This window comes from Medicago sativa, chromosome 7 (genome assembly GCF_051527215.1).
Source record: "Medicago sativa cultivar Bolivia chromosome 7, Bolivia_mono, whole genome shotgun sequence".
Classification (NCBI taxonomy): Eukaryota; Viridiplantae; Streptophyta; class Magnoliopsida; order Fabales; family Fabaceae; genus Medicago; species Medicago sativa.
The window spans coordinates 47,244,768-47,255,771 of NC_140755.1; positions in this window are offsets into that span (position 1 = coordinate 47,244,768).

An 11,004-nucleotide genomic window follows, 5' to 3' on the forward strand; every position below is an offset into this window, starting at 1 on the left:
ATGTATCCAGTACTAAATTCAACGCACATGCTAGACTTTCTAGATACGTCTAGTCTGGGATGTTACATTTGCCAAGTGTAACATCCCAGACTGCTTACAGGATTGCCGACTAACCCCACAAACCAACACGAGTCTTTTCAGCATGCTTTGTCCTCACTCACATGCTTACCGGGAAACTTCCCGGTAGGTCACCCATCCTAGTACTACTCCAAGCAAAGCACGCTTAACTATGGAGTTCCTATGGATTGAGCTCCCGAAAAGAAGATGCATCTTGTTGATATGGGTAGTACCTAACAATTCTTATAAGCCTTCCTTCAACCATGTAGTCCCATACCTACACGGCCTCCGGATCCCTCTCATTCCGATGTGTTTTGGTTCCTACTATTGTCGTGGGGGTCCCTTGCGGCTTAAACCGTTCCCCTTAGGTCGGGAACCTTTCATATCCACCTAGCGGGATATCGAAAGCCACGACGTGGGTGTTACATGCCCACCAGCTTCCGCCTGGTTCGTCCCCGAACCACACCGTACTGGGAGAGGTCTGCTCTGATACCAAGTGTAACATCCCAGACTGCTTACAGGATTGCCGACTAACCCCACAAACCAACACGAGTCTTTTCAGCATGCTTTGTCCTCACTCACATGCTTACCGGGAAACTTCCCGGTAGGTCACCCATCCTAGTACTACTCCAAGCCAAGCACGCTTAACTATGGAGTTCCTATGGATTGAGCTCCCGAAAAGAAGATGCATCTTGTTGATATGGGTAGTACCTAACAATTCTTATAAGCCTTCCTTCAACCATGTAGTCCCATACCTACACGGCCTCCGGATCCCTCTCATTCCGATGTGTTTCGGTTCCTACTATTGTCGTGGGGGTCCCTTGCGGCTTAAACCGTTCCCCTTAGGTCGGGAACCTTTCGTATCCACCTAGCGGGATATCGAAAGCCACGACGTGGGTGTTACATCAATCAATTTCAAAGAAATGATATCTGGGATACGGTAGCTAAACCTTATCAGAAGAACATTATTGGAACAAAATGGGTGTTCAGGAACAAGTTTAATGAACAAGGTGAAGTTGTCAAAAACAAAACGAGGCTTGTTGCACAAGGATATAGTCAACAAGAGGGTATTGATTATACTGAAACATTTTCTCCAGTTGCAAGATTGGAAGCAATCATTTTACTTCTATCCTTTTCCGTTAATCATGACATTATATTATATGAAATGGATGTTAAGAGTCATTTATCACTGGTGTGATCTTTGAAGAAGTGTATGTCAAACAACCTCTAGGTTTTGAGGATTTAAAACATCCTGATTATGTTTATAAGCTTAAGAAATCAATATATGATATGAAACAAGCTCCTAGAGCTTGGTATGATTGACTAAGTAATTTCTTACCTGAAAATGATTTTAAAAAAGGTCAAGTTGATACAAAACTTTTCAGAAGGACACTTGAGAAAGATATCTTAATTGTACATATTCTACACCCTCGACTTTACGTTATTTTATTTTGACTCCTCCTTTCATTTTAATTAAATTCTCATATAATTCCTCAATCATCATCAATATTCCATTTTCTCAATAACAAAATAATAGTCAAGCATAAGCAACATCAATAATAGTATTAATCAAAACTTCGCCTAATGAATATGAATGAATTAAATAGAAATTGAAAGTTGGGGTGTTACAGAGGCTCCTAAGAAAACCACTTTCTTTGAGCCTCCTTCTGTCATACCATTGCATACTCTGCAACCTGGAGAAGATTATGATGGTGATACCTTGATCCCCCAGGAATACCTTGATGAGCAAGCTAGACTAGATAGGCTAGATGATCAAAGAGTTAAGTGTGACTACCAGAATCACATTAAGGAAAGTCAGCTTAGGGCTAGAAGAGCTGCAGAATTAGCTTCTAGTGTCTCTAGTACTTCATCATCAACCAATCCTCCTCAACCTACACAAAGTTCATCATCTGTTATAGTAAGTTTATCACAACACTTACATGGTGAACTCCCGTCATATCAACTTCAACCAAACCAACGAATAACCTCTGAAACAGTCCCTGACTTAATTGTTTTAGAAAATCAACAACAACATATACCCTCACCACAAAGAGCCCCTGGCCTATGTACTACTCTCATAGTTTTAAAACATCAACAACAACCAAGCTCTCCATCACAAACAACCTCTGATATACAAAAACCAAGATTGGATGATAATGGTGTTTTGATGTTTCCTGATCGAGTTTGTGTACCGGATATACTTGAGCTTAAGACGCCGATTTTGGAGGAAGGTCACAGGAGTAGTTTGAGTTTGTGTATGCTTTTTTGGTTCGTCAGAAATCTAAGATTGAACATCAGAAGCTGTCGGGTTTGATGCAACCGTTGTTTATGCCTGAGTGGAAGTGGGATAGTATTTCTATGGATTTTGTTGGAGCGTTGACGAAGAATGTGAAGGGATTTGATTTGAATGGGTGATTGTGGATCGGTTGACGAAGTTGGTACATTTTATTCCTATCATGACCGATATGTCTGTAACGAGGTTAGCGGAGATTTACATTGTGTAGATTGTCAGATTGCATGGTATTCCTTCTAGTATTGTGTCAGATTGAGATCCGAGGTTTACTTGTAAGTTTTGGGAATATTTACAAGCTCCTTTGGGAACTAAGTTAAGATTGAGTTCAACTTATCATCCTCAGACTGATGGGAAGGCATAGAGGACTATTAAGAGTTTGGAGGATTTGCTGAGAGCTTGTATTTTGGAACAAGGTGTTAGTTGGGTTGAGTTTTTACCGATGATTGAATTTACTTACAACAACATTTTTCATTCTAGTATCGATATGACGCCGTTTGAGGCATTGTATGAATGGAGGTGTAGGACGCCGTTGTGTTAGTATGAGTCAGATGAGAGTGCCTTGTTAGGATCGGATGTTGTGCAAGAGATGGCGAAGAAGGTGAAGATGATTCAGGAGAAGATGAGAGCGTCTCAGAGTAGGTAGAAGACTTATCATGATAAGAGGAGAGAGGATATTGAGTTTCATATGGGTGATCATGTGCTTTTGAGAGTGAATCCTGTAACCGGTGTTGGATATGCTTTGAAGTGTCGAAAGTTGACACCGCGTTTTGTTAGACCATTTGAGATTATTGAGAAGGTTGGATCTGTAGCGTGTCGAATTGCGTTACATCCATCGTTGTCGAATATTGATGATGTGTTCCACGCATCTCAGTTGGGGAAGTATGTTTATGACACGTCTCACATAATTCAAGTGGATGATTTGGATGTAAGAGATAATTTAACTGTTGAGACTTGGCCAGTTAGGATTGAGGATCTGGAAGTGAAGGGCATAAGAGGTAAGGATATCGTTTTGGTGAAGGTGATTTGGGTTAGACCAACTAGTGAGAGTGCTACCTTGGAATCAGAGAGTAGGATGAGACTTTCGTATCCGGAGTTGTTTTCTTCTGATAATTTTCGAGGACTAAAATTCTTTTAGTGGGGGAGAGTTGTAACAGCCTGTTTTTTGCTAGAATTATTTTATTCATTTATTATGTGTGTTTAAATGCACTTGTGTGTGATTATTTGAAACTGTGTATATTTTATTTGGGATTAGTGGATTTTTGACCTATAAGGTTATTTTAGGCATTTTTAGATTCAGGGGTATTTTGGTCATTTGGTGAGTGAGGGCAAATTAGTCATTTTATTAAGAAGGGTATTTTTGATGTTTTAAGTGGGAATAATTATTTTTACCAAGTTACTAGTGAGTTGGTGTAATTATTTAGAGACGGTGATTATTCGTTATTTTGACGGTTTAAGTGAGTAGTAACTTTTGAGAATTAGTTGGTAAGAATGTTGAGCCCATTAAGACAATTAGAAACCTAACCCAATTAGAAAGTTGTATATAAGCATAACTCTTGTGAGAATTAGGTTAAACCTTCATTATTCATTTCACAAAAATATAAGAGGTAGAGAGAGAAAGTGGATCAAGAGTATAAAAGAGGAGCTAGAGAAAGAGAGCTTGGGGTTTGAAGAGCTAGGAGCTTTAGTGAAGCCAAAGTTAGGATTCTTAAAGACTAGAGGTAAGGGGGATGGTTTCCTTTTCATAGTTAAGCTATAATCTTCTATTTTCAATTATGGGTTTAAGTGATTTTGTGTTAATTGTGACTTTTGTCAATTTTGAATGATGAAATTCGCGCTCCCAATTCAACTGAATTTGTGAGAATGATAAACTTCATGAAATTGTTCTGTTAAGAGCTTAAACATCATAGTTGTTGTTGATAAGTTGTTTTAATGATTTTTGAGTAATTGAGTGTAAATCATGAATTGGTGAGTGATTGTTGTTGAAACATGTTTAAATTCACTTCATGAATGTTTGTTATGATTGCGTATTAATGGGGTTTGAATTGGTGTGGTTGTTTGTGAAGTTTGGATGAAAATGAGAAAATTGAGGGTTTTGATGAAAAATGAACATAATGATGATTTTGGTGAAAATTGATGTTATGATTCCATTTTTGATTGTCTTTTGATGTATAGAAACTAATGTACAAGTTTTGGGGACAAATTTGGGTCAAATGGGATCAAAAACGGGAATTTTGGGTCAAAATTGGAGAGTTCCTGAGAGGGAACAACCAAGAACAGGGAGTCTGTTCTGGTGCAGCTCGATGTGGCGAGTTGCATGTGCAGAACCCTGTGTTCTTGGGTGTTCTGGGTGCTTTGGGGCCGATATGGACTGTCCAAACTGATTCTTTTGATGTATTTAACTGTTGTTATGTTTTTTTGTTATGCTTATTGTAACCTTGATTTATAAAAATGTTTTGGATGGTAATCATGAGCCTTAACATGGTTTGGCTTTGAAATTTGGAATTCTTTGGAAAAATGACAAAACGATACGAACTTAGTGAAATTTTGGAATTAATTGGAATTGACCTATGATGCCTATATGCATATGCTACTGTGATCATATGTGAGTAGTGTATATGCTTAGTTGGGGTGTTGGATCATGTTTACCTTGTTTTGTTGAATTTCTTTGAAAATGTAAAAAGTTATGGAAATAGACGAACTTTGTTAAAATGTGATTTCTTGACCGGATAATTTACAATTTGTTTTAGAATGTGAATGAATTAATGTGAGTTTGGTGTTTAAGATGATGAATGTCATGGTGTGCTTAGTTATCCGTCCTTGTTGTGAAATATGAACCTGAAACGATAATGTTTCTTTTAGGCGAAAGATGTTGTTTTCAAAGATGATTCTTTTGGTGAATTTTGATTTGATAATATGGTGATGACTCTTGTTTGAATTATGACTTGTTGATTGTGTGGATTGTAAAACTTGATAATTACTATGGTACCACATGCATCTAGATGAGTCTAGAACATTGCACGTATTTATTAATTGGTGAGTCGAGTCATACATGGATATACGAATCAATGTTTATGTGCATTGGTGAATCTTTGGTGACTGTTGTGAATACTTGAAAAAGATGAATTGTATGCCTTGCTTGATTGTGCTTGTATACTCAATGGTTTAGAGGTGTCCGTATGTTTATTTACATTTATGACTTGTGGAGATTTTATTCCCTCAGTATGTTCAGTTGAGATTTTATATTTGGTGATGTAGTATGATTATGTGACATGGCTACTTGAAGATGTTTTATTCCGCTGCGATGTTTGAGAAACTTTTATGCATGTTGAACTTATAGAAGAAGTAGCATCTAAATCCTTTGCATAATTTGTATTATTTACGTAATTTATCGCTTTAAGGGTTTAGGGTGTTACAATGATCCTTTCAGGGTCGGCCCTAGGCATAAGCCAGTTGTGCGACGGCCTAGGGCCCTAAAAAAAATTTACGATAGGGGGTGTATATAGAAATAATTGGTTTTTGTGGGGGTGTGTATAGCAGAGTTTACTGAAAGGCCCAACCATGTTGAAAGGTTGTGCTGAAGCCTGATAATGTTTATGGCCCTTTTGTCTTAATTTGCTATATATACCACCTTATATACAAAGATTTCTATATACACCATCCCTATAAATTTGTTAGTTTTTCTCAAATAAATTTGTGATATTTTTTTGGGGCCTTTGTTTCTAATAATGTGCCTCACTAATATTAAATATATTGGTCATATTTATTATCAAAGAAATTGAGAATTTTATAACAAAACAAATTATATTTTAGTTGAAAATAAGTCTACTAGAGAAATTAATTTTAATGTTGTCTTTCTAATGCTCTAAAAAATTAAATTATATCATTATGCTAAATCATGTGAGACGAATTTAGGATCATGTGGCCCACTCATCTTTCTTTGTTTTTTTGTTCTTTTTTTGTAGTAAAAAGCGGAGAAAAACGAAAAGAAGACCTGATAAAATCACAACAATGAGCTAAAAAAAATTATGATGTATTATGTAAGTGGCCCTGTTGGAACATATGTGGAAATTGAGTAATTGACTAAACACAAATTCCCACAATGGGTAGAACCAGATTAGTGTGAATTGAAAAAAGTTGAAGTCCCACATCAGATGGATCAAACATTAGTAGTGTTTATATAGTGGGGGTGTACCTGTAATTAATAGGGGTACATAATTAAGTGAATGAAGTAAGCACTAGAAAAAATATATATATTGATATATATTTTATTATTTGGAAATGATAAATTAAATGATTAATTTAAGGCTTAATAGCAGTTTTCGCCCCCTAACTTTCACGAAGTTGCAATTTTGAACCCAATGAAAAAAAACTATGAAACAGCCCCCTAAGTTTTGCAACTGTAGCAGTTTTGGCCCCCCCAAGGCCAATTTTTTTTTGCACCTACATGAATTTGAAATAAAAAATAAAAAAAATAACACATGGCACCTCACTTAGGGTGTCACGTCAGAGTAGACCGAGTCAAAATTGGTCTTGGAGGCAAAAACTGCCACTTGTGCAAAACTTAGGGGGCGGTTTTGTAGTTTTTTTTCTTAGGGGACCATAATCACAATTTTGGAAAAGTTAGGGGGCTAAAATTGCTATTAAGCCTTAATTTAATCATTATTAGAAAGTGTTTTCTTAGTCCCTAAGTTTTGCTAAAAAAAATTTGGAATGCAATCTAGAATATTTTGGAACACAATCTAAAATATTTTAGTAGGTAATCTAATATATTTTAGTGCATGGTCTGAAGTATATTTTGATACTCAATAATATATTTATGTTCTAAATAATATATTTTTGTACTCAATATGATATATTTTGAGACTCAATTTGAAATATTTTTGTACTAGATCTAATATGAGAATTACTTGCTCCCAAAGTTTCTCACTTATTAGTTGTTAACTTTCTCTATAAATAGAGAGCTCACACAGTGCATTCTATACACCAAAATTCACAGTTGATGCTTCCTATGCTTTTCCTCTCTTCTCCCTCCTTCGACTTGTGTTGATAAGTCTTTCTCCTTTTTCTACTCCTTTCCGTCCCTTCAGAATTAAGAGTGTTCTTAAGACCATAGTCCATCTTCCATTTATTATTCTTTCAGAAATAAGAATAGTCTTAAGAGCATAGTCCCTTCAATTATTTATGTCTCTTTAGAATAAATAATATTTTAAGATCATGCTCCTTTTTTTGGTATAATAAAGATGATCATAAATATATATTTTTCTTCAATTCATGGAGAAGTTAGATGTTAGAATGGTCGTAATACCATATTTGAGTGGTCATAGTACCATAGTTGGAGATGTTAAAATTAGAATGGTGGTAACACCATATTAGAGTGGTCTCAACACCATTATAGAATGATAACAATACCATATTGGTTTCAGTATTAATGAGTGGTCTTAGTACCATATTAGAGGGTGTTATTTCTGAAACGATTATTTACAGTCCATTATTTAATCGAACAGGTGAACTGAGCTGTTTTATCCTGGAGGCATATGGTTGCTAGTCTACTTTGCACAATTTCGGGTAGTGTCGTGATTTTTCCTAAAGAAAGCGACCTGGTCGTGACTCAACCCGGTAGGACTTCAAGAAGACTCAACATGGTAATATCTTCGATGGTGATTTTGATTTTTATCAAAAAGGTACGTTTCTGAATTCGAAAAACAACAATTTTAAGACAAATCAGCTGCTATGTCTATCGAAGAAATTACTTATTGAGGTTTCGTTGTCCCTAAATACAAGAAGGATAAATAAAGTTATAGAAATACATCTTTTCGACTGAAACAATGAAGTGCTTGTTGTTATAACAACAACACTAACGAAATTCATATATGCTACTTTGAATCTGTTTGAAATTTATTTTCAAAAATCAGAACCAAATAGTGAATTAATAACTTTAATTGTCAATAGAATCGGAACCTCAAAAATGTCCTAAGTGAAAATCAGCAGCCACCATCAAGAATTGACATTGGTTCACGATTTATTTTAATACAATTGTGAGAAACCATGTCATATATCCCGCAATTATATGAACATGTCAAGTGCTGCTTTGTAGCCTAACATGACTAAAGAGGAATTCACTGATATGACTAGTTAAATCATTTTAGTTGGTGAATAAGTAAATGGTGAATAAACATTAGCGTATTACACTATGTTTTCTATGATTATGTTATGTTCAAAAACAAATGTTACTGCTAAGAATAAGAAAGTGTTGTTACAATATTATAACACCATTAATGTTGTTGGCATTGGAGATATGAAGTAAGAAAGAATTTGAATTTCAAATTTCTACTGAATAAGACTAAGTTGAATCAGACTTAAAAGAGAGACTTGTGGAAAAGACTGCGCTTTGATGGTATGTTCAAAATTAAATTCTTCTTCTATTTTATAAGCTGTGTGATTTTAATATTTGACATATCAAAATTTATTATGTGATCAAGCGTTTAATTTTATACTTGATTAACTTGGACTTACTTCCAAAGTTATATGATTAGACAATTTTATTTTTTGCAGTTAAGATAAAAGAACCAAAAGTTCATATAAATAGTTTTTGCAATTAAGATAAAAGAACCAAAAGTTCATATAAATCTGTGTTTAGAGAATTTGAATCTCTAAACTTAAAATTATGATATGTGCAAACTTGATGGCACATAACCTAGAAATGATAAAATGATATTTTATCATATTTACTGACGACTGCGAATTTTGAAAAATAAAATTGATATGCTTGATATGTTCAATTTACATAACGAAAATTGCAATCTATGTTGGATAGAGTACCAAAGTCTATGAAAAAAAATTCTTATTAAGAAATTTTTGAAGAAAAGATAATTCAACTTGTCTTATTTTTTGAACTTGGGATTGTGTGACATAAGTTCGGATTTCGAACCCAAGAGATTTAAACTCACTAGTAGAGCCTAGGTTGATTTCTATGGAGTAAGTACGCCTGTAAATTAAAAAATAGTGGGGGCACTAGTGGAGGTAAACTAAATTCCTCTTCTATATTAAGAACTAGTGGGGGAACTATATCTGATCACATTCCAGTAATCAGAAATAGTTATGAAAACATCGTACGAGATGTTATAGAACCTCGAGGAGGTAAGAAAACAAGAATTGTTAAAGAGTATGGACCTTATGGTTTATACATTGGAAGAAGATCCATTAAGCCTTAAAGAAATTATATCCTCATTGGATGTTGAATTATGGAAAGAAGCAATAAACGATGAAATGGATTCTCTAAAGTCTAACGAAACATGACACTTAGTTTTCTTGCCTCATGGTTGCAAACTAATCTGTTGGAGTTGGATTTTGGGAAAAAGAACTAAAACCTGATGTTACGGTTTATGAATACAAGGCCCTCCTTGTAATCAAAGGTTTTAGACATAGAAAAATATAAACTTCTTCGACATTCATTCACCTGTCACTAGAATCATATCCATAAGAGTACTAGCCCCTTTAGCCGCCGTTCATAACTCGATAGTACTCCAAATGGATGTGAAAGTTGCCTTTTTTATGGTGAAGTAAAAGAAGAAATCTATATGGAACAACATGAAGGTTTTGTGATTCAAGGACAAGAAAACGTAGTTTGTAAGTTAGATAATTCTTTGTGAGGTCTAAATTAAACTCCTAAGGAATAACATGATAAATTTGACATTCTAATGTTATCGAAGGAGTATAATGTGAATGAAAGTGACAAATGTATCTAAAATAAATATGAAAATAATATTTGCACGATCATATGTCTCTATGAAGACAACTTGCTCATATTTGGTTTAGAGATTCATGTTATGAATTATGTGAAATCATTGTTTATCAACAACATTGATAAGAAAGACTTAGACAAAGTTGAAGTAAAACTTGGTTTCAAGATTACTAGATCAGAAAAGAGAACTTTTCAGATGAATCTCACAAAGTTGAAAATATCTTAAGGAAGTGTAATTATTTGACTGTAAACTTGCAAGCACACCTTATGATCCATGGGTAAAAAATTTCAAGAACACTTGAGATGGTGTTAGACAAACATAATATGCAAGCATCATTGACAGTCTTTAGGTATGCCATTGAATGTATTAGACTTGACGTTGGCCACGTCGTGAGACTTTTCTTAAGTTTACTAGTATACAGATGAGAAACATTGTCATGCTATTGAAAGAGTCATAAGGTGCCTTAAGAAGATTAAGACTCTAGGATTACATTATGAGAAGTATCCTATTGTACTTGAATGGTAGAAGATACTTATGAAAAGTGTCGTATTGTACTTGAATAATACAAGATTTAAATGAGAAGTATCCTATCATACTTGAATGGTACAAGATACAATATAGAACATCCTTCAGATGAGTCTTAAGCAACCAATTACTACACATTGGGCATCATTGGAGCAGTTGTTTGTTGAAACAAATGATATTGACTCAGTCCACTATAGAACGAATCTGAGATAAGAACACTAGAGAAAACTAGTGAAAAAGCAAGTTGATAATATGCCTGCTAGTTGAGAACCCTTAGTGGGTAAAACTGTTTCCAGAAGTGTCAATTCATTATGATAGTACCACAACTATTACAAAAGTTAAGGATTAGAGAGCTAGCTACTCTCAAAAGGAACGGTTAAAGTATAT